The sequence below is a fragment of the Schistocerca serialis genome, chromosome 7 (assembly GCF_023864345.2).
Source record: "Schistocerca serialis cubense isolate TAMUIC-IGC-003099 chromosome 7, iqSchSeri2.2, whole genome shotgun sequence".
Taxonomy (NCBI): Eukaryota; Metazoa; Arthropoda; class Insecta; order Orthoptera; family Acrididae; genus Schistocerca; species Schistocerca serialis.
In genome coordinates, this window is record NC_064644.1 from 471,411,534 (window position 1) to 471,431,899 (window position 20,366).

A 20,366-nucleotide genomic window follows, 5' to 3' on the forward strand; every position below is an offset into this window, starting at 1 on the left:
TACTGATCTCATACGGCCACACACAGCGACAAAACAAGAAAAGAAAAAAAAAGAAGAATGGTTCAGGAGATATGACGTCATAAACAATGAGATGAGTGACAAACTGCCGTATCATGCATGACGTTAAATTTATTACTTCTGTGCTACTAACTGTATTCATAATAATTTTCACAGACAGTATCCACATATGCCGCTAGGTGCATCTACAAAATTATGTTATGGTACCACCCGTAGTTCTGGAAATAGGACGTTATGTACACATGCGTGAAAACAAGCCATTATGTATTCTTTACTACTAAGACACTCCTACTGTCGAGTCAGCTTAAGGAAATTCCTGACACTTGGCAGCGCTTTTGACAGCTTTCAATTGCGAAGTGCAAACTGCTATAGGCGAAGACAAAAGCCTTCTACAGAGGTATCAACTATGTTTCTTAATTTAGATACTGTGCTTATATATTTGTACGTCATGCATGTTACTTTGTGCGATTGTTTCATAATTTCAAAGATTTTTTCACGAATACTTACATGGAAATTAAATTTTTCGATGTTACACTATAAACGCAGCTCATTTTTTGTTTTTGTTTCTAATAAAAAACATAAAATGAGTGCCGGGGCAATGGCTGGTTTGCCAGCTAGTTGTTAAATAAACTGTGCCGAATGTAACATCCACGAGATAAATTTTAGCTACAGTGCGACGAGAGGAAATTATGCCTCTTAACAGTTATAAACAGTATCTATCCGGCATATGAAAAAACAGTGAAATAAAACGATGATAAATATTAATTATCTATATAATATTTTATGATGTTATTGGACATATCGATGTGTATCATACAAAGACAATGATAATTGTAAATTCCTTTTATGATCTGCGTTTGTCTTCCTTTGTTTTTACCTTTTGTTGGTTGGCTTTTGTAGGTTGCGGACGCAAGATTTATATCAAACTGAGGTCTATTAAGAAATTGTAATCATTTGTTAATTATTACTTGAGAATAGAGTGCATTATTATTATAAATATGGGTGAATAATTATTTGTAACTTTAATTCCTATCTCAATAAGCATTATCTGTGTTAATTATTTCTTTCCGCTGCAAGGAGCGCAGCCATTGATGATTGCGATTTGTATCGCGTTTTTATCTGTGTTTCTTACGAAAGTATCAAAGGTTTGCTTGATGAAAATTTGTCTAAATAGTGCACAATACGAAGGCGAAGTTTAATAAGCATTTCAAATACAAATCCTGTTAAAAGGAAGTTTGCTCTAACAATAGAAAGCCTCTATCAATTGTCTGCCGCCATCTTAACAATTATCTCAGCGGGAAATTCAAATTACGCAACTCCGAAGGTAATAAAAATCTGTAAAAATAAATATGCACCGGTGGTCCCGAACTTATTTTAATGAAAATAATTCGAATCAGATTGGTTCTTTAAAGAACAGAGCTCATAGCACGATCCATATAACAAACTTTTCTTGCTGATGTATGGAGTCGAAATTAATTACGCACGAGTTGCGAAGAATATTGTTTCAGGTAACATACGTCAGTGTCGTGCGCTGATATTCGGTGGTTTTAATGATCATTTTGCTGAAGATAACTGTTTCCATCATAATCAATAGTTGTATAGAATCTGTTGTATGAACTTACACAACTTACAGACAACACTTTAACACGACGTTAACTAGGAGTTCTTTATCAACTTGACCAAGTCTTTAGCCGGGAGAAAAAATTATTTTGTAATTACTCACTGTAATAAAATAAGGTTATCATTTTCATTTACAAATTAGTTAAATACCAAACCACGGAATGACACAGGGAACGTCACACAAACCTATTTTCCCCGGAAATTAGAGAGCACTGTAGGGTTGCCAAGTCGGAGGACAGTCGCTTCCTGGCGCGGACCAATGTACCGAACCCCGGACTAACAGTATTAATAGTTTTCAAGATGGCGGCAATCCACAAAGGCTGGCCGAACCGCTAGTTTGAAATTAATGCCACGGCTACTTCACAGCAGAGGGACACTAACAACTAGCTGGCAAACCAGGCATTGTCCTGGCACTCATTTTATGTTTTCTATTAATAACAAAAACAAAAAATAAAGTAAGAGCCTACGGAATATCAGACCAGCTGTGTGGCTGGATTGAAGAGTTTTTAGCAAACAGAACACAGCATGTTGTTCTCAATGGAGAGACGTCTACAGACGTTAAAGTAACCTCTGGCGTGCCACAGGGGACTGTTATGGGACCATTGCTTTTCACAATATATATAAATGACCTAGTAGATAGTGTCGGAAGTTCCATGCGGCTTTTCGCGGATGATGCTGTAGTATACAGAGAAGTTGCAGCATTAGAAAATTGCAGCGAAATGCAGGAACATCTGCAGCGGATAGGCACTTGGTGCAAGGAGTGGCAACTGACCCTTAACATAGACAAATGTAATGTATTGCGAATACACAGAAAGAAGGATCCTTTATTGTATGATTGTATGATAGCGGAACAAACACTGGTAGCAGTTGCTTCTGTAAAATATCTGGGAGTGTGCGTGCGGAACGATTTGAAGAGGAATGATCATATAAAATTAATTGTTGGTAAAGCGGGTACCAGGTTGAGATTCATTGGGAGAGTCCTTAGAACATGTAGTCCATCAAGAAAGGAGGTGGCTTACAAAACACTCGTTCGACCTACACTTGAGCATTGCTCATCATTGTGGGATCCGTACCAGGTCTGGTTGACAGAGGATATAGAGAAGATCCAAAGAAGAGCGGCGCATTTCATCACAGAGTTATTTGGTAAGCGTGATAGCGTTACGGAGATGTTTAGCAAACTCAAGTGGCAGACTCTGCAACAGAGGCGCTCTGCTTCGCGGTATAGCTTGCTGTCCAGGTTTCGAGAGGGTGCGTTTCTGGATGAGGTATCGAATATATTGCTTCCCCCTACTTATACCTCCCGTGGAGATCACGGATGTAAAATTAGAGAGATTCGAGCGCACAGAGGCTTTCCGGCAGTCGTTCTTTCCGCGAACCATACGCGACTGGAACAGGAAAGGGAGGTAATGACAGTGGCACGTAAAGCGCCCTCCGCCACACACCACTGGGTGGCTTGTGGAGTATAGATGTAGATGTAGATGTAGACCGGCCCGCCCTTCTCAAAAGTGCCGACACTCCAGCACCCCCAACATCTGAGCTGTGAGGCCTGGCTTCGCGGCTCCGAACAATCTAACTGCCACCGTGGTCACGTTGGTCACAGGATCCTCCTGCTGCTAGTGAACACATACTTCGGTGCGGTGATCGCGTTAACAACAGTGTCGTGAGAGGTGCTCGCGAGCGCAGTCGGTCGCGGTTCTCGCTCTGAGCACGTCGTTATCCCCACTAGCGCGGGTGTCGCTCCCATTTACATGTCTGTGTGCACGCTTCCTCCATATGGTAGCAGCCATGGACCACGCAGCTCGAGCTAGTGTTGCTTTGATCGGTAATACAGCTGCATTTCGGATGTGATTTCATAGTGATGCAACTTTAGCATCCCGGTCGGTAGGCGTAATAAAGCTAATTTAGCTATTGGTGATGTGATCTGCCCCTCACTGTGCTTCAGTCATCTCAGATCTCAGATCTCTTCACTACTAATCATTTTAACGTGAGTCTCACTGTACTCTCTCTCTAAAGAGGGACTTCTGACGCTAATTTATGGTTCAGTTACTTGTGTCATTTTCTTTGACTTGCAGCAGGTCTCGCGGTTCTAGACGCTTCAGTCCGGAAACGCGCGACTGCTACGGTGGCAGGTTCGAATCCTGCCTCGGGCATGGATGCGTGTAATGTCCTTAGGTTAGTTAGGTTTAAGTAGTTCTACGTTCTAGGGGACTGATGACCACAGCAGTTGAGTGCCATAGTGCTCAGAGCCATTTGACTTGCAGCAAGACATTTTCAAATCAGGTTTGGTCTGATTAAGGGCGGAGCACCAGTTTTTATAACAGGCTATGAGGAGGTACTGAATAGGATTCGGGAGAAGAGGAGTTTGTGGCAGAACTTGACTAGAAGAAGGGATCGGTCGGTAGGACATGTTCTTAAGCATCAAGGGATCACATACACTCCTGGAAATGGAAAAAAGAACACATTGACACCGGTGTGTCAGACCCACCATACTTGCTCCGGACACTGCGAGAGGGCTGTACAAGCAATGATCACACGCACGGCACAGCGGACACACCAGGAACCGCGGTGTTGGCCGTCGAATGGCGCTAGCTGCGCAGCATTTGTGCACCGCCGCCGTCAGTGTCAGCCAGTTTGCCGTGGCATACGGAGCTCCATCGCAGTCTTTAACACTGGTAGCATGCCGCGACAGCGTGGACGTGAACCGTATGTGCAGTTGACGGACTTTGAGCGAGGGCGTATAGTGGGCATGCGGGAGGCCGGGTGGACGTACCGCCGAATTGCTCAACACGTGGGGCGTGAGGTCTCCACAGTACATCGATGTTGTCGCCAGTGGTCGGCGGAAGGTGCACGTGCCCGTCGACCTGGGACCGGACCGCAGCGACGCACAGATGCACGCCAAGACCGTAGGATCCTACGCAGTGCCGCAGGGGACCGCACCGCCACTTCCCAGCAAATTAGGGACACTGTTGCTCCTGGGGTATCGGCGAGGACCATTCGCAACCGTCTCCATGAAGCTGGGCTACGGTCCCGCACACCGTTAGGCCGTCTTCCGCTCACGCCCCAACATCGTGCAGCCCGCCTCCAGTGGTGTCGCGACAGGCGTGAATGGAGGGACGAATGGAGACGTGTCGTCTTCAGCGATGAGAGTCGCTTCTGCCTTGCTGCCAATGATGGTCGTATGCGTGTTTGGCGCCGTGCAGGTGAGCGCCACAATCAGGACTGCATACGACCGAGGCACACAGGGCCAACACCCGGCATCATGGTGTGGGGAGCGATCTCCTACACTGGCCGTACACCACTGGTGATCGTCGAGGGGACACTGAATAGTGCACGGTACATCCAAACCGTCATCGAACCCATCGTTCTACCATTCCTAGACCGGCAAGGGAACTTGCTGTTCCAACAGGACAATGCACGTCCGCATGTATCCCGTGCCACCCAACGTGCTCTAGAAGGTGTAAGTCAACTACCCTGGCCAGCAAGATCTCCGGATCTGTCCCCCATTGGGCATGTTTGGGACTGGATGAAGCGTCGTCTCACGCGGTCTGCACGTCCAGCACGAACGCTGGTCCAACTGAGGAGCAAGGTGGAAATGGCATGGCAAGCCGTTCCACAGGACTACATCCAGCATCTCTACGATCGTCTCCATGGGAGAATAGCAGCCTACATTGCTGCGAAAGGTGGATATACACTGTACTAGTGCCGACATTGTGCATGCTCTGTTGCCTGTGTCTATGTGCCTGTGGTTCTGTCAGTGTGATCATGTGATGTATCTGACCCCAGGAATGTGTCAATAAAGTTTCCCCTTCCTGGGACAATGAATTCACGGTGTTCTTATTTCAATTTCCAGGAGTGTATTTAGTATTGGACTGCAGCGTGGAGAGTAAAAATCGTAGAGGAAGACCAAGAGATGAATACACTAAGCAGATTCAGAAGGATGTAGGCTGCAGTACGTACTGGGAGATGAAGAAGCTTGCACAGGATAGAGTAGCGTGGAGGGCTGCATCAAACCAGTCTCAGGACTGAAGACCACAACAATGTCAACAACCTCGTTTTTTTTTGTTTTTTTTTGAGCAATACATTTAATTTTTTTTCCAAATTTATGTGTCTTATCGTCTGTAGAATTTCCCTGTTCCCTACAGTAAATATAATTTTTAGCTGTCAAAAATCCCTTCCAAACGAAAAAAAAGTTTTACATTGGTCTCTCAGGCAGATACATACAATTAGGCTGGCTGAACATGAACGCAGCTGGAGGTTGCAGAATCCTGACTTTGCTGAGCATTTACTGAGTGAGGGTCGCAACTTCAGCCGAAGTCCCACATCCTTCACTTATCAAACAAAGGACATAAACTCAATCTGCTGAAAGCCCTGGAAATTAACAAACATCTAGCTCACAGTCCAGATCTAATCCTAAATGACCAGACACAGCTCAACATTTCCCGTCTCCTAAACTTCACTTAATCCTCTCTGTTTTTCACTGCTTCCCACACTGTCTGTTCCTACCTGTTCCCATTTTCCTGTACTCATTAAGTGCTTTTATTTTATTGAAATTGTCTGTGTAAGCCATGTAGACTTAGTTTCAATTGTTAAGGCTTTCTTTTAACTGGTACTTGCATTACTTTCCGTGTTTAATACCTCTTGTAGTTCTCTCATCAAGTATTCTTTTTTTTATTTACTTGGTTCTTTTATTTAACGCAAATGTTTTTCCTATTTGCTCCTTTTGCATTTGTGTATTGTTCAGCCTTTTTTACCTTTTAAATTGCAGTACCACTGCACTCTCAATGACGGTATTTACTGTATCATCCCTCACACTCCTCCATTTTCCTGCGTTTATTCATTTCTGTTTATCTTATTGATATTGCTTAAGTTTCTTATATATTCTGTAGTTACATTGATAATTCTTTCTTCTGGTAATTGGTTTGTGTATCACTTTCCATGTTTTGTACCTCCTGAAGTAGCCTTGTCAAGTACTAATTTTATTTTGTTCGTTTTGTTTATTAATATAAACTGTTATGTAGGCTTGCTGTTCCTATTTTGTGTCAAAGTTTCTTCCCTGTTTACTCCATTTTTATTTATTTACTGTCAATTTTTTTTACTTTTTACATTGCATTACTACCACACTGTCAAAGATGTTATTTACTGTACGTTCCTGCGTTAATACAGACGTGTAACTTCTCTTCCAATATTGTTTACAAAGATTGTGACTTCTTTGGTGACAATACTCAGCAAATGTCTAAAGATGGCCTTGTAAGCCGAAAAGCGGTTAACACAATAAAAGTAATACTGTACAACAAAAGCAAACCAGCGCTTTTCATTTATTATAATGTTGTTCTATCAAGAACCGGCGGAATATTCAGTTACCATGAAACCGAATCCTTTGCGGCCACGGTCAAGTCAACAGCAAATTAGCAGGAGAGACCAAGTGTTCCAGCTAATTGGGAATCAGGGGACAGACAGCTTCATTAATTCATCAGTCTTATTGCCACCTTCAGTCAGCAAAAATAACAGTACCTGCAACTGTTTCATCATTGTACAACAAGCATCCTTAAGTTACAAGTACTGTTGATTAGGTGGTCAGCGCAACGATAATGACGACGAATACTCGTACGTCAAAACAGCCGTTCAGCAATAGTTTGCATGTCAGGGGTAGATTTTTATCAGACTGGCATTCATAAGTTGGTTGATTGCTTTGAGAAGAGCCTTAATATTGGTGGCAATTATGACGAGACATAGACAGAACTAAATCTTTCATTTAATGATGAAATTGTTTGAAAAATGCAAAGAACAGCAGCTGTTGTGCTTCATTTTTTTGTGTAATGCGCACTACACTATTTCTTGGAAGGTCTGTTTAATACGTTACCGGTTTTGTGGTTGTCCCAGCGGCAGAATTCATTACGCGCAACGGGCGTTTATTAAACTGGCTTCCTTTTCCTTTCTGACCTTACATAGCACGGTTTGCTGCTAAAGAGTAGTTCTGGCCCCTGTGTGGGTGTCGGGCACGCATCCACACGCCACAACGTCATGTTCATATAAGCGCAGGAACTTGTGTGTATCATCAGCTTGTGAGTCATACAAATTGTGTTCTGTGTTTTTCTTCATTTCAACAATCTACGTTTTGTGCTTCTGGAGCATAAATGGAGAGTCAGCACTGCTATTGTCTAAGCAGATGGGAGAAATCTATGTCTGCATGCTGACTCGGTAATTCACACGAAAGTGTTTGGTAGTTGGTGCCAAGATCATTTCTCTTTCCGTTCCACTCTCGAAGAGAACGTGGGAAAATATAGACACGAATCGCTGATTTATCTTATCACAATGGTCATATCTTCATATATAGATGGCAGTCAACAAATTAACGGTCCAGTCACCTTAACGTGACCAACGCCTCTGTTCGACATCAACGTGCAATAACTACTCTCAGACGATAGGTGGCAGCACCAACACTGGGCGATATACAAGCGTGTCTGGAGACGGCAGAGAACATAACAATACGCACTCCGACAAATCTATAATTTCCCCTCTTGTTTGCAATCCTCGTAGGATTCCGCGCCTTTACCAGCCCATCCTACCCACGCTACACCTGTACCGTATCCGCAGACTAAGCTGAAACTCGGCGCGGGGGCTGCTGCGAGCGACTGTACAGGCATTTCCCATACACAGTCGCTCCCATCAGACACCGCAACTTTGTTTGCGCATGTAATACACCCTCCACATACTCTCCCGAAGAAACTTCATCTCATCCTCCCAGATGAACTCCGCTTTGACATTTAATGATCCCAACCATTCCACGTCACAGGGGGCTACCTCTCTCTTTCATGCTCACATTTCCTTACCCCTTTTGTTCTGTCTGTCTTTCTTTCCCCACACGTTTCTCTCCTAACAACTATTAGCCAGTACCTCCCCCACCCCTACTCCATCCCTTCTTCTGTGCCTTCAGTCAGTCCTATCCCATCGCTGCTATACACCAGTCCTCCATACTTATACTACCACATTCCTACCCTCCTCACCGGCCAACCCTTTTCCCTTCGGCAACAGATTCCCTATCCCAAGGTATCTCCTTCCAGTTTTCAGTGCCAGGAAAGTGCTTCTTATAAATACCAGTGTTTCGGCATCACGTTTTAAATGTTTTAAAAAATGCTCTTATTCAGTTTCGTTTCACCTTTTATTATTACTGTTCTTAACTACAAGTGCAAGAAGTCCTATCTCTCGTGTATATAAAAAACCTCCATTTTTTCACCTTTAAAATATTTAAATTTACTGTAATATCTCAACCGTTCTATTTCTTATTTTTTCGTGTCATTTAATTTATGTATATGGAGCACAGGAGAATGAAATAACAACAACAAACACACGGAGAACCGTGCAGCCGTTGTAATGCGGAAACGGAGCGATTTATCTGACATCCAAAAGGGCACGGTCACTGACTTTCGGGCCAAGGCTGCAAGAATTCCGAAACAGCTACTTTTTGTAAACAGTTCGCGTGCCGCCGCGGTTAAAGGTATACTGTGGACGACAAAATGGCGCTATCAAAACCGGCGCCGAGACAATGGTGCTGCCACACGGGCCATAGCTGACTGGGATGAAAGACGGCTGCGGAGATTTGTACGGGCAAGCTGACGTGCAACTGTTCAACAACTGACCGACACGATGAACCAAGGGGCTACCAACAACGTCTCCTCAACGTTCATTCAAGAAACAGTCCTGTGTATCGGCCTCGGCAGCAGTCGGCTGGTTCCAACACCCATGCTGACTACTGTTCATCGGCAAAGAAGGCTGAAATGACGTCCACTGAGTGGCGACAGGTGGCATTTTCAGACGAATCACGTTTTCTGCTCCATCGGACAAATGGACATTGGCGTGTCCGGCGTGAAGCGTCTGACAGCAAACACTCAGCAACAATCATCAAAGGGTCTAGGCTAGAGGGTATTCCCTGGGTGATCTGGAAGGCAGAACGCATCAACACAAGTATGCATCTACCCTTGGGGACCATACCCACACATCCATGCAACATGCAATTTATTTACAGTACTGCCCATTAAAATTGCTACCCCAAGAAGAAATGCAGATGATAAACGGACAAATATATTACACTAGAACTGACATGTTGTTACATTTTCACGCAATTTGGGTGCATAGATCCTGAGAAATCAGTACCCAGAACAACCACCTCTGGTCGTAATAACGGCCTTGATACTCCTGGGCATTGAGTCAAACAGAGCTTGGATGGCGTGTACAGGTACAGCTGCTCATGCAGCTTCAACACGATACCACATTCCATCAAGAGTAGTGACTGGCGTATTTTGACGAGCCAGTTGCTCGGCCACCATTGACCAGACGTTTTCAGTTGGTGAGAGATCTGGAGAATGTGCTGGCCAGGGCAGCAGTCGAACATTTTCTGTATCCAAAAAGGCCCGTACAGGACCTTCAACATGCGGTCGTGCATTATCCTGCTGAAATGTAGGGTTACGCAGGGACTGAATGAAGAGTAGAGCCATGGGTCGTAACACATCTGAAATGTAACGTCCACTGTTCAAAGTGCCGTCAATGCGAACAAGAGGTGACCGAGACGTGTAAACAATGGCACTCCATAGCATCACGCCGGTTGATACGCCAGTATGGCGATGACGAATACACGCTTCCAATGTGCGTTCACCGCGATGTCACCAAACACGGATGCGACCATCATGATGCTGTAGACACAACCTGGATTCATCCGAAAAAATGACGTTTTGTCATTCGTGCACCCAGGTTCGTCGTTGAGTACACCATCGCAGGCGCTCCTGTCTGTTATGCAACGTCAAGGGTAACCGCAGCCATGGTCTCCGAGCTGAGAGTCGATGCTGTTGCAAACGTCGTCGAACTGTTCGTGCAAACGTCCCCATCTGTTGACTGAGGGATCGAGACGTGGCTGCACAATCCTTTACAGCCATGCGGATAAGATGCCTCTCATCTCGACTGCTAGTGATACGAGGCCGTTGGGATCCATCACGGCGTTCCGTATTACCCTCCCGAACCCACCGATTCCACATTCTGCAACAGTCATTGGATCTCGACCAACGCGAGCAGCATAGTCGCGATAGGCTACAATCCGACCTTTCTCAAAGTGGGAAACGTGATGGTCCACATTTGTCCTCCTTACACGAGGCATCACAACAACGTTTCATCAGGCAACGCCGGTCAACTGCTGTTTGTGTATGAGAAATCGGTTGGAAACTTTCCTCATGTCAGCACGTTGTAGGTGTCGTCACCGGCGCCAACTTTGTGCGAATGCTCTGAAAAGCTAATCATTTGCATATCACAGCATCTTCTTTCTGTCGGTTAAATTTCGCGTCTGTAGCACGTCATCTTCGTGGTGTAGCAATTTTAATGGCCAGTAGTGTATCTTCGGCACGATGGTTCAAATGGCTCTGAGCACTATGGGACTCAACTGCTGAGGTCATTAGTCCCCTAGAGCTTAGAACTAGTTAAACCTAACTAACCTAAGGACATCACACACATCCACGCCCGAGGCAGGATTCGAACCTGCGACCGTAGCGGTCTCGCGGTTCCAGACTGCAGCGCCAGAACCGCGCGGCCACTTCGGCCGGCTTCGGCACGATGGCATCTACCAACAGGATAATGCAAAGTGTCATACAGCTCGCAGTGTGCGTGCATGTTCGAAGAGCACCAGGATGTGTTTACCGTACTACCCTGGCCACCAAATTCCCTGGATTTAAACGTAATCGAGTATCCGTGGGACCACCTCGCTCGGTCTATTCGCGCCGTGGATCTTCATGCGAGAAACCTAGCGCACCGGCCACGCCACTCGAGTCGGCATGGCTAAACATCCATCTCGGTAGCTTACAGAGCATCACTGACTTTCCTTCTACACCTCTCACAGCGGCCCTCGCTGCGAATTTATTCAGACAGGTGGTCACGTTAATGTGACTGGGCAACGTACGAGGCGTGTTTTTTTTTTTTTTTTTTAGTAAGGTCCGTTTTGTTGTAGATACTAGTAGTTCGCACGCATACCGCAACGAGAGCGTGCGTCGTGTACCGGCATGCCTTGGGAACAACTGTGCTCAGTTTCAGCTCTGTAGCTAACCTGTACGGTTCTGTTCTGTGTTTTAAAAATGTTTAAGACTATCAACTCGCCCGCGGTGTGTGAGATTCGCTCAGTGATACGGTTTTTGTCAGCAAGGAACCTGTCTGCTGCAGAAATTCATCGACAGTTTTGCGAAGTGCACGGTGATACTGTTATGAGTGAAAGCAAAGTGCGTTAAGTGGGTACGAGAATTCAAAGATGGCTGTGACAACGTCCATTATGAGGACTGTTCCCGTCGCCCTTCTTTTACTACAACGATTTGGTGGCTTCAGTTGAAGCGAGGATTTGTGAGAACAGGCGCTTCACAAAACAGGTCTCTCAAACGAATTTCCTGACGTGTCGAGATGAATGCTTCACAACATTGTTTCTGAGCGCCTGAAGTTTAGGAAACTGTGGTCCCGTTGGGTCCCGAAACTCCTAACAGAGGACTACAAATGTGATTGTGCCATGAAGTTCTTGAGTCGTTATTACGAAGAAGGTGACGGCTTCTTGAGTCTGATGGTAAATGGAAACGAAACATAGGTTTCGCATATAACGCCCGAATCGAAACAACAGAGCAAGGAATGGAGACACACACACTCGCCTGTAAAGGTGAAGGCCGAACAAACGCTATCCCAGCGCAAAATCATGGCGTCGGTGTTTTGGGATAGGAATGGTGTTTTATTGGTCAACTTCATGCAACGAGGAACCACTATCAATGCAGAAGCATACTGCCAAACCCTGAGAAAGCTACGCAGAGCGATTCAAAACAAAAGAGAATTGTCCTTCTCCATGACAATACAAGACCTCACACTGCAGGCCAGACCCGCGATTTAGTGGACAGTTTTGGCTGGGAAGTTTTAGACCACCCACCCTACAGTTCTGATCTTGCGCCGAACGATTATCATCTGTTCCTCCATCTCAAACAACACCTCAGAGGCAACCGTTGCAATGATGACGACGGCTTGAAAACGGCAGTGAACTCTTGGTTATCGGAGGAGGCGGCAAGTTTTTATGAAGAGGGTATTTTAAAATTGGCAGCTATGTCGAAAAATAGAGTGAAGTATGTACTTTCTGAAAATAAATTTACATTTTTGAAATAATCGTTCGTTGTGTACTTATGTTCAAACGGATCTTACTTAAAAACACGCCTCGTTTTTTGCCTTTCGGAGGAAGAAGCTGGTGACTGAAATTTCGTGAAAAGATTTTGCGGAAAGGAAAAAGTTTTCGTTTTTTAGTGATTGCCAAACCAGCTCATATCCATGACACTCTGCAAACCGAGCTCAATTTCTTTGAACTTTTCCGATGTCCTCCGTCAATCCTATATGATAAGGGTCCCATTCTGCGCATTAATATTAGAGGAGAGGATGCAGAAGCGTAGTATAAACAGTCTCTTTTCTTGGATTTGTGGTACCGTGCTGTAAGTTCTCCCAACGAAACGCAATCTTTGGTTCTCAATCCTCACAACATTCTATATGCGATGATTATAATTTAAATCGGACACAGTTGTAATCGCTAGGTATTTAGTTGAACCGACAGTCTTCAAATTTGTGTGATTTACCGTGTAACCTAAATATAACTGAATTTTTTAGGTCCCATTTGAAGGACCTCACACTTTTTACTATTCACGACCAGTTGCCACTTTTCACGCCACGCAGGAGATATCTTCTCTTAATCGTCCTGTAATTCGTTTTGATCTGATGACTTTACTAGGCGGTAAACGGCAGTATCATACGCAAACAATTTAAGAGGACTGCTCAGGTTGTCTCCTAGTCGTTTACATACAAATAACTTCCATCAGTTACTACGAACTGTGACCTTTCCGACACAAAATCACGAATCCAGTCGCACAACTGAGACGGTACTCTGTAGTCACGCAATCAGCCTGGCAGTTATAAACTAACGGTCGTTTAGTTTGGCATGCAGGTCTGGTCAGACGGTATATGAGCAAGGTCATGTTTCTATATGTTCCCAGCATGATTTTTCAGAGCCCTAGTAAAACACCTTATTTTGACTGGTGTTATCACAGTCGTTGCTAAACATACCGGGTGATCAAAAAATCAGTATAAATTTGAAAACTGAATAAATCACGGAATAATGTAGATAGAGAGGTATAAATTGACACATATGCTTGGAATGACATGGGGTTTTATTAGAACCAAAGAAATACAAAAGTTCAAAAACAGACGGGGCTTCATCTCATCATAATAATAATTAGCATAACAAAGTAAGACAAAGCAAAGATGATGTTCTTTACAGGAAATGCTCAATATGTCCACCATCATTCCTCAACAATAGCTGTAGTCGAGGAATAATGTTGTGAACAGCACTGTAAAGCATGTCCGGAGTTATGGTGAGGCATTGGCGTCGGATGTTGTCTTTCAGCATCCCTAGAGATGTCGATCGATCACGATACACTTGCGACGTCAGGTAATCCCAAAGCCAATAATCGCACGGACTGAGGTCTGGGGACCTGGGAGGCCAAGCATGACGAAAGTGGCGGCTGAGCACACGATCATCACCAAACGACGCACGCAACAGATCTACAGACGTTAAAGTAACCTCTGGCGTGCCACAGGGGAGTGTTATGGGACCATTGCTTTTCACAATATATATAAATGACTTAGTAGATAGTGTCGGAAGTTCCATGCGGCTTTTCGCGGATGATGCTGTAGTATACAGAGAAGTTGCTGCATTAGAAAATTGTAGCGAAATACAGGAAGATCTGCAGCGGATAGGCACTTGGTGCAGGGAGTGGCAACTGACCCTTAACATAGACAAATGTAATGTATTGCGAATACATAGAAAGAAGGATCCTTTATTGTATGATTATATGATAGCGGAACAAACACTGGTAGCAGTTACTTCTGTAAAATATCTGGGAGTATGCGTACGGAACGATTTGAAGTGGAATGATCATATAAAACTAATTGTTGGTAAGGCGGGTACCAGGTTGAGATTCATTGGGAGAGTGCTTAGAAAATGTAGTCCATCAACAAAGGAGGTGGCTTACAAAACACTCGTTCGACCTATACTTGAGTATTGCTCATCAGTGTGGGATCCGTACCAGGTCGGGTTGACGGAGGAGATAGAGAAGATCCAAAGAAGAGCGGCGCGTTTCGTCACTGGGTTATTTGGTAACCGTGATAGCGTTACGGAGATGTTTAATAAACTCAAGTGGCAGACTCTGCAAGAGAGGCGCTCTGCATCGCGGTGTAGCTTGCTTGCCAGGTTTCGAGAGGGTGCGTTTCTGGATGAGGTATCGAATATATTGCTTCCCCCTACTTATACTTCCCGAGGAGATCACGAATGTAAAATTAGAGAGATTAGAGCGCGCACGGAGGCTTTCAGACAGTCGTTCTTCCCGCGAACCATACGCGACTGGAACAGGAAAGGGAGGTAATGACAGTGGCACGTAAAGTGCCTCCGCCACACACCGTTGGGTGGCTTGCGGAGTATCAATGTAGATGTAGATGTAGATGTAGATGTAGATCTTTCACGCGTCTAGCAATATGGGGTGTTTTTTTGTTTGTTCTAATAAAACCCCATGTCATTCCAAGCATGTATGTCAATTTTTACCTCTGTATCTACATTATTCCGTGGTTTATTAAGTTTTCAAATTTATACTGACTTTTTGACCACCCGGTATATAGTGGACGTTTAGTGGTAATTTTTCAACCTCCGCTAGAAAAAAGTTAAAATAGCTGAAGTCCTTTTATTAATTCAAACTTTGTCACTGTTTCGGCAAACATGTTAGAGCAGCGTTATTCTCGTGAGCAGAGATTAAGTCCTCAAGAGCGGTCTGTGCGTATAAAATTGTACTGAAGCAACTAGGAACGAATCATTTACGCAAAAAGTAATCTGCCAGTTGCGGCAGATATGAAAACACAGAAGCCTGGTAAGTTTCCAGGTCTGTTAGAGGCACCTGCAGATTTCTGGCCACATATTAATAAATTTGAGAGCATCTTGTAAAACATATGGAACAATGAGGACACAAGAAAAGGAAATTCAAAGTGTTCAGATTACTTAGAGCGTGCAGTGAGCAACCTTGAATTACGATTCTTTACACTTTTAAGATGAAGGACTAGTCCTTAATTATATACTCTGGATCACCTATAACTGCCTGTCTTTTGTTTCGTTAACCGTTCAATATGTAGAAACGAAATTTTCGGCAAATGATAGTAGGCAGAGGGTCACGTTATTCTTTTGTCTGGGTAGTATTCTCAACTCCTGTTTTAACCAAGATATTGACTGATGTACGTTATTTTAACGGTACGGTATGATTTTAGCGCAATTCGAAAACTCTCGTAAAGATGATAGACTGCTAATTTTGGTGATGAAACTTTTCGCAAAAGTATCCGAGAAATGTGCTAAGCTGATGGGCCGGAAATGGTTATTGCTGTGTAAACACCTCCCAGTGGGACTCTCACATCAGGCTTCTTCGTTGTATGTAGCCTTCCGACCGTCTACTTGTTTCCACAATAGCTGTTCACTTAAACGCGAAAATGTACATACATCTGAAATAGTGAAGTAGTTTTCGCAAGGCTGTTCTGATACGCTACAAGATTGCATGTACTCGTAGTTCCATTTACAACAATCGTAGCTGAGCGCGTAACTGTGTCGTAATGACTAGGGACACGAGGAAATACGTTTTATCTTAGTAGCGTGGCAACGGCCTTGCCGCAGTGGATACACCGGTTCCCGTTAGATCACCGAAGTTAAGCGCTGTCGGGCGTGGCCGGCACTTGGATGGGTGACCCTCCAGGCCGCCATGCGCTGTTTCCATTTTTCGGAGTGCACTCAGCCTCGTGATGCCAATTGAGGAGCTACTCGATCGAATAGTAGCGGCTTCGGTCAAGAATACCATCATAACGACCGGGAGAGCACTGTGCTGACCCCACGCCCCTCCTATCCGCATCCTCCTTGAGGATGACACGGCGGTCGGATGGTCCCGGTAGGCCACTCGTGGCCTGACGACGGAGTGCTTACAAGGGAACCTCCCCATCGCACCCCCCTCAGATTTAGTTATAAGTTGGCACAGTGGATAGGCCTTGAAAAACTGATCACAGATCAATTGAGAAAACAGGAAGAAATTGTGTGGAACTGTGAAAAAATAAGCAAAATATACAAACTGAGTAGTTTATGGGAAGATAGGCAACATCAAGGACACTGGGATTGCAGGAGCGCGGTGGTCTCGTGGTAACGTGAGCAGCTGCGGAACGAAAGGTCCTTGGTTCAAATCTTCCATCGAGTGAAAACTTTAATTTTTTATTTTCAGTTTATGTGACCAACTCTTATGTTTTCATCACTTTTTTGGGAGTGATTATCACATCCACAAGAAAACCTAAATCGGGCAAGGTAGAAGAACCTGTTTACCCATTCGCCAAGTGTACAAGTTAGGTGGGTCGACAACATCTTCCTGTCATGTGACGCACATGCCGTCACCAGTGTCGTATAGAATATATCAGATGTGTTTTCCTGTGGAGGAATCGGTTGACCTATGACCTTTCGATCAAATGTTTTCGGTTCCGATTGGAGAAGCACGTCCTTTCGTCTACTAATCGCACGGTTTTGCGATGCGGTCGCAAAACACAGACACTAAACTTATTACAGTGAACAGAGACGTCAATGAACGAACGGACAGATATAACTATGCAAAAATAAAGTAAAATTTTCACTTGTGCGAAGACTTGAACCAAGGACCTCTCCATCTGCAGCTGCTTACGCTACCACGAGACCACGGCGTTCCTGAGCTCACGTGCTCCTTGATGTTGCCTATGTGACCCATGGACTACTCAGTTTGTATATTTTGCTTATTTTTTCACAGTTCCACACAACTTCTTCCTGTTTTCTCAATTGATCTGTGTTCGGTTTATCAAGGCCTATCCACTGTGCCAAGTTATAACTAAATCTGAAGGGGGGTGCGATGGGGAGGTTCCCTTGTTAGTAGCGTAGGCCTGCCTTCAAGCTGCGGTCTAGCAGAGTCTGGCACGGTAGCTCAGCGTGTTCGGTCAGGGGACTGGGCACCCTCTGTTATCAAGAAACAGAGTGAAGTTCCCTCCTTGAAATCTGAGAACGAAAAATCTGTGGACGAAAAAGACGATGAAACAGATCGAAACGAAAGAGGAAAAAAGCGGTAATTGGAAAAGGAGAGGCCGCGGGATCGAATCCCGGCCGGGCCACAGGAAATGTTCTGTGTTCTTTTAATGTAAGCTGCGCCTCTCAACGATATGAGGAGTCGCTAGGAACGTCATTCGGATTCCATGCGAGGCCTACGAGAAAGGCCGCGGAACGAAGGTAGTCCTGCGCTCGCTCGCTCAAATCAGCAGCAAACTACGTTTCTACACCTGTTAACTCGTAACTAGGCGTGTCTGTAGAAACGAAAACTGAATCTTCTACTGCAATCCGCTATTATGGAATCTTACTGTAATTAGTCCTATAATGATGGGAAGTCCATGGGGCTGCTTATAATTTGTTAGTGCTGTACTGGCGTACAATAAAATAAAATCATGCTAAAATGATTATCAGTTGCATACGGCACCACTTCCAGCATGTAATGAATACTGTTAAGCATAAGTGACTAAATGCTATAAATAAGCCGTTATACCATTTATATCGAGTACTGATCTTAAATTAAGTTTTGCTGTAGTACTGTTAATCAGTAAGATTTCACAATAGCAGATTCCAGCGGAAGATGCAATTCTAGTTAGTACTTACACGCCCAGCTGCAAGTTAACTGGTTAAGAAACGTATTTTGTCTGCTGAGCTGAGCGAGCGAGCGAGTTCAGGACTAACTTCGTGACGTACGCGCCACAGCCTGTCTGTCTTTCTCGTGGGCCTCGGCTTCCACTTTAAACTGTAGGTCCCCTTTCCCCGGTTGGATAACTGGGTTAGCTTAGGAACATGCAAGTCGCCGAAGTGGCGTCCAGTAAAAATTTTATAAGAAGGTTATGTATTGGTCACTTAATACTTTATTAAAATTTATTATTAGTTTCGGTTTTCCGGTGATCGGATCTCAAAATGAGAAAATATTAACAAATACATATCAATAAGTTTATCAAACAAAAATCGTCATTAAATGTGCAAATAAAATGAATATGTTGTCTACAAAATTTAGGAGTGACACACAGGCGCATAGTCAATACATAAAAGAAAAAAAGCAAGGAGTACATAATTATAGATTAAATAAAGTGGCGCTAATAAGACAGTTGAAAGTACATGTATATGAAAGTAGCGTATATTAGAAGATCTAGAACGTAATACCTTTCATACATTTCTAGAATGTCGCATAGAATGTATCTTGCAAATACTAAATTTAAATAATATGAAAGCTGTAGATAGGCCCGCTGCACGCATTTTAAAAGAACGTAATACAGACTATTATTTAAGATAGGATATAAATGCATAAAAACAATTTAAAATGCTCTTGAAGGTTTTACCTATACGGTTGAATCACGAAGGCATTACACGAAAAGCGGTATATCGCATCGCAGCTGCCACACAAACCAATAATCAATTTTAATAAAATAGTATGCAACGAAGACACTGCCTTTTATAACATTACGTAATCCTCGGGAGGTACAAATGGCCTCATTTCACGTCCAGTTGAAAAACTGACAACCGGGCCATAGAGCCACACGCAGTTGTTGTTATTAATTATTATTATTATTACTATATTGTTGCTTACAAAGACGAAGCGTGGCGTAAGAATTCCTCTTGAGCGTATGTGTACCAGAACTGACGATTCCGTCTACCTTGTCTTCCAGATATAGCACATTTCTGCAATGCTTTTTCGGGAAGTTTCAACGCCAATGGCGACAAGCGCACTACACTCATAGTTTCAAAAGGTTCAGGGTGCCCTTAAAAGACGTACATCGTTCCATTTCAAAAGAAACCACACTTACTTGTAATTCTTAGTTGATTGAAAAGAACGACTATTACCAATACAACCTTCTACCTACAGTCATTGGCGAAAAATTAGTTTCGAGATATTGAATAGTTCAAGACATAAAAGGGGTCCATACTTTAGGGCCACGCGAGATTAGCCGAGCGCCTAGTTTCGAGATATTGAATAGTTCAAGACATAAAAGGGGTCCATACTTTAGGGCCACGCGAGATTAGCCGAACGGTCTAGGGCGCTGCGGCCATAGACAGTGCGTCTGATCCCGGCGGAGGTTCGAGTCCTCCCTCGGGCATAGGTGTGTGTGTGTTTGTCCTTAGGATAATTTAGGTTAAGTAGTGTGTAAGCTTAGGGATTGATGGCCTTAGCAGTTTAGTCCCATAAGATTTCACACACATTTTGAACATACCTTAGGTCATTCATGGTCTCCAGTTTAAGCCTTTATCTAGTTATCTTAAAAAGCTGACCAAGAGCCGTTTTTGTTTTGTTCCATTTTGTTCCCATATATCGACAAGATCATTTCCACTTGCCTCTCTTTATTAATTAAAGTTAACTTACAGTAAACTAGAGAGTATTCTGCTATTAAGCGTAGTTCTGCCAGAAGAATTATTACGTTGTTTGCATTAGGAGTCGTCGTATGGCTTTCTACCCATCACGCCGTATTTCCTCTGACGCATTTACCAAGTCCTGTTTTCTGGGTGTATGGTGCCAGTCTCTGATAACGCTGACGCAATGTCGAGGTGTTTGCCACTGAGGAAAATGTGTGCT

The 20,366-nt window shown here is 44.0% G+C and overlaps 1 protein-coding gene and 1 pseudogene across 1 annotated transcript in view; one reads left to right on the forward strand and one right to left on the reverse strand.

Annotated features, from left to right (window-relative positions):
* The window catches only part of LOC126413152 (protein Fe65 homolog), a 521,914-nt gene that overhangs the window by 348,019 nt on the left and 153,529 nt on the right, over positions 1–20,366 (reverse strand). The window lies entirely within an intron of this gene.
* LOC126413418 (5S ribosomal RNA) lies at positions 16,366–16,483 on the forward strand (annotated as a pseudogene).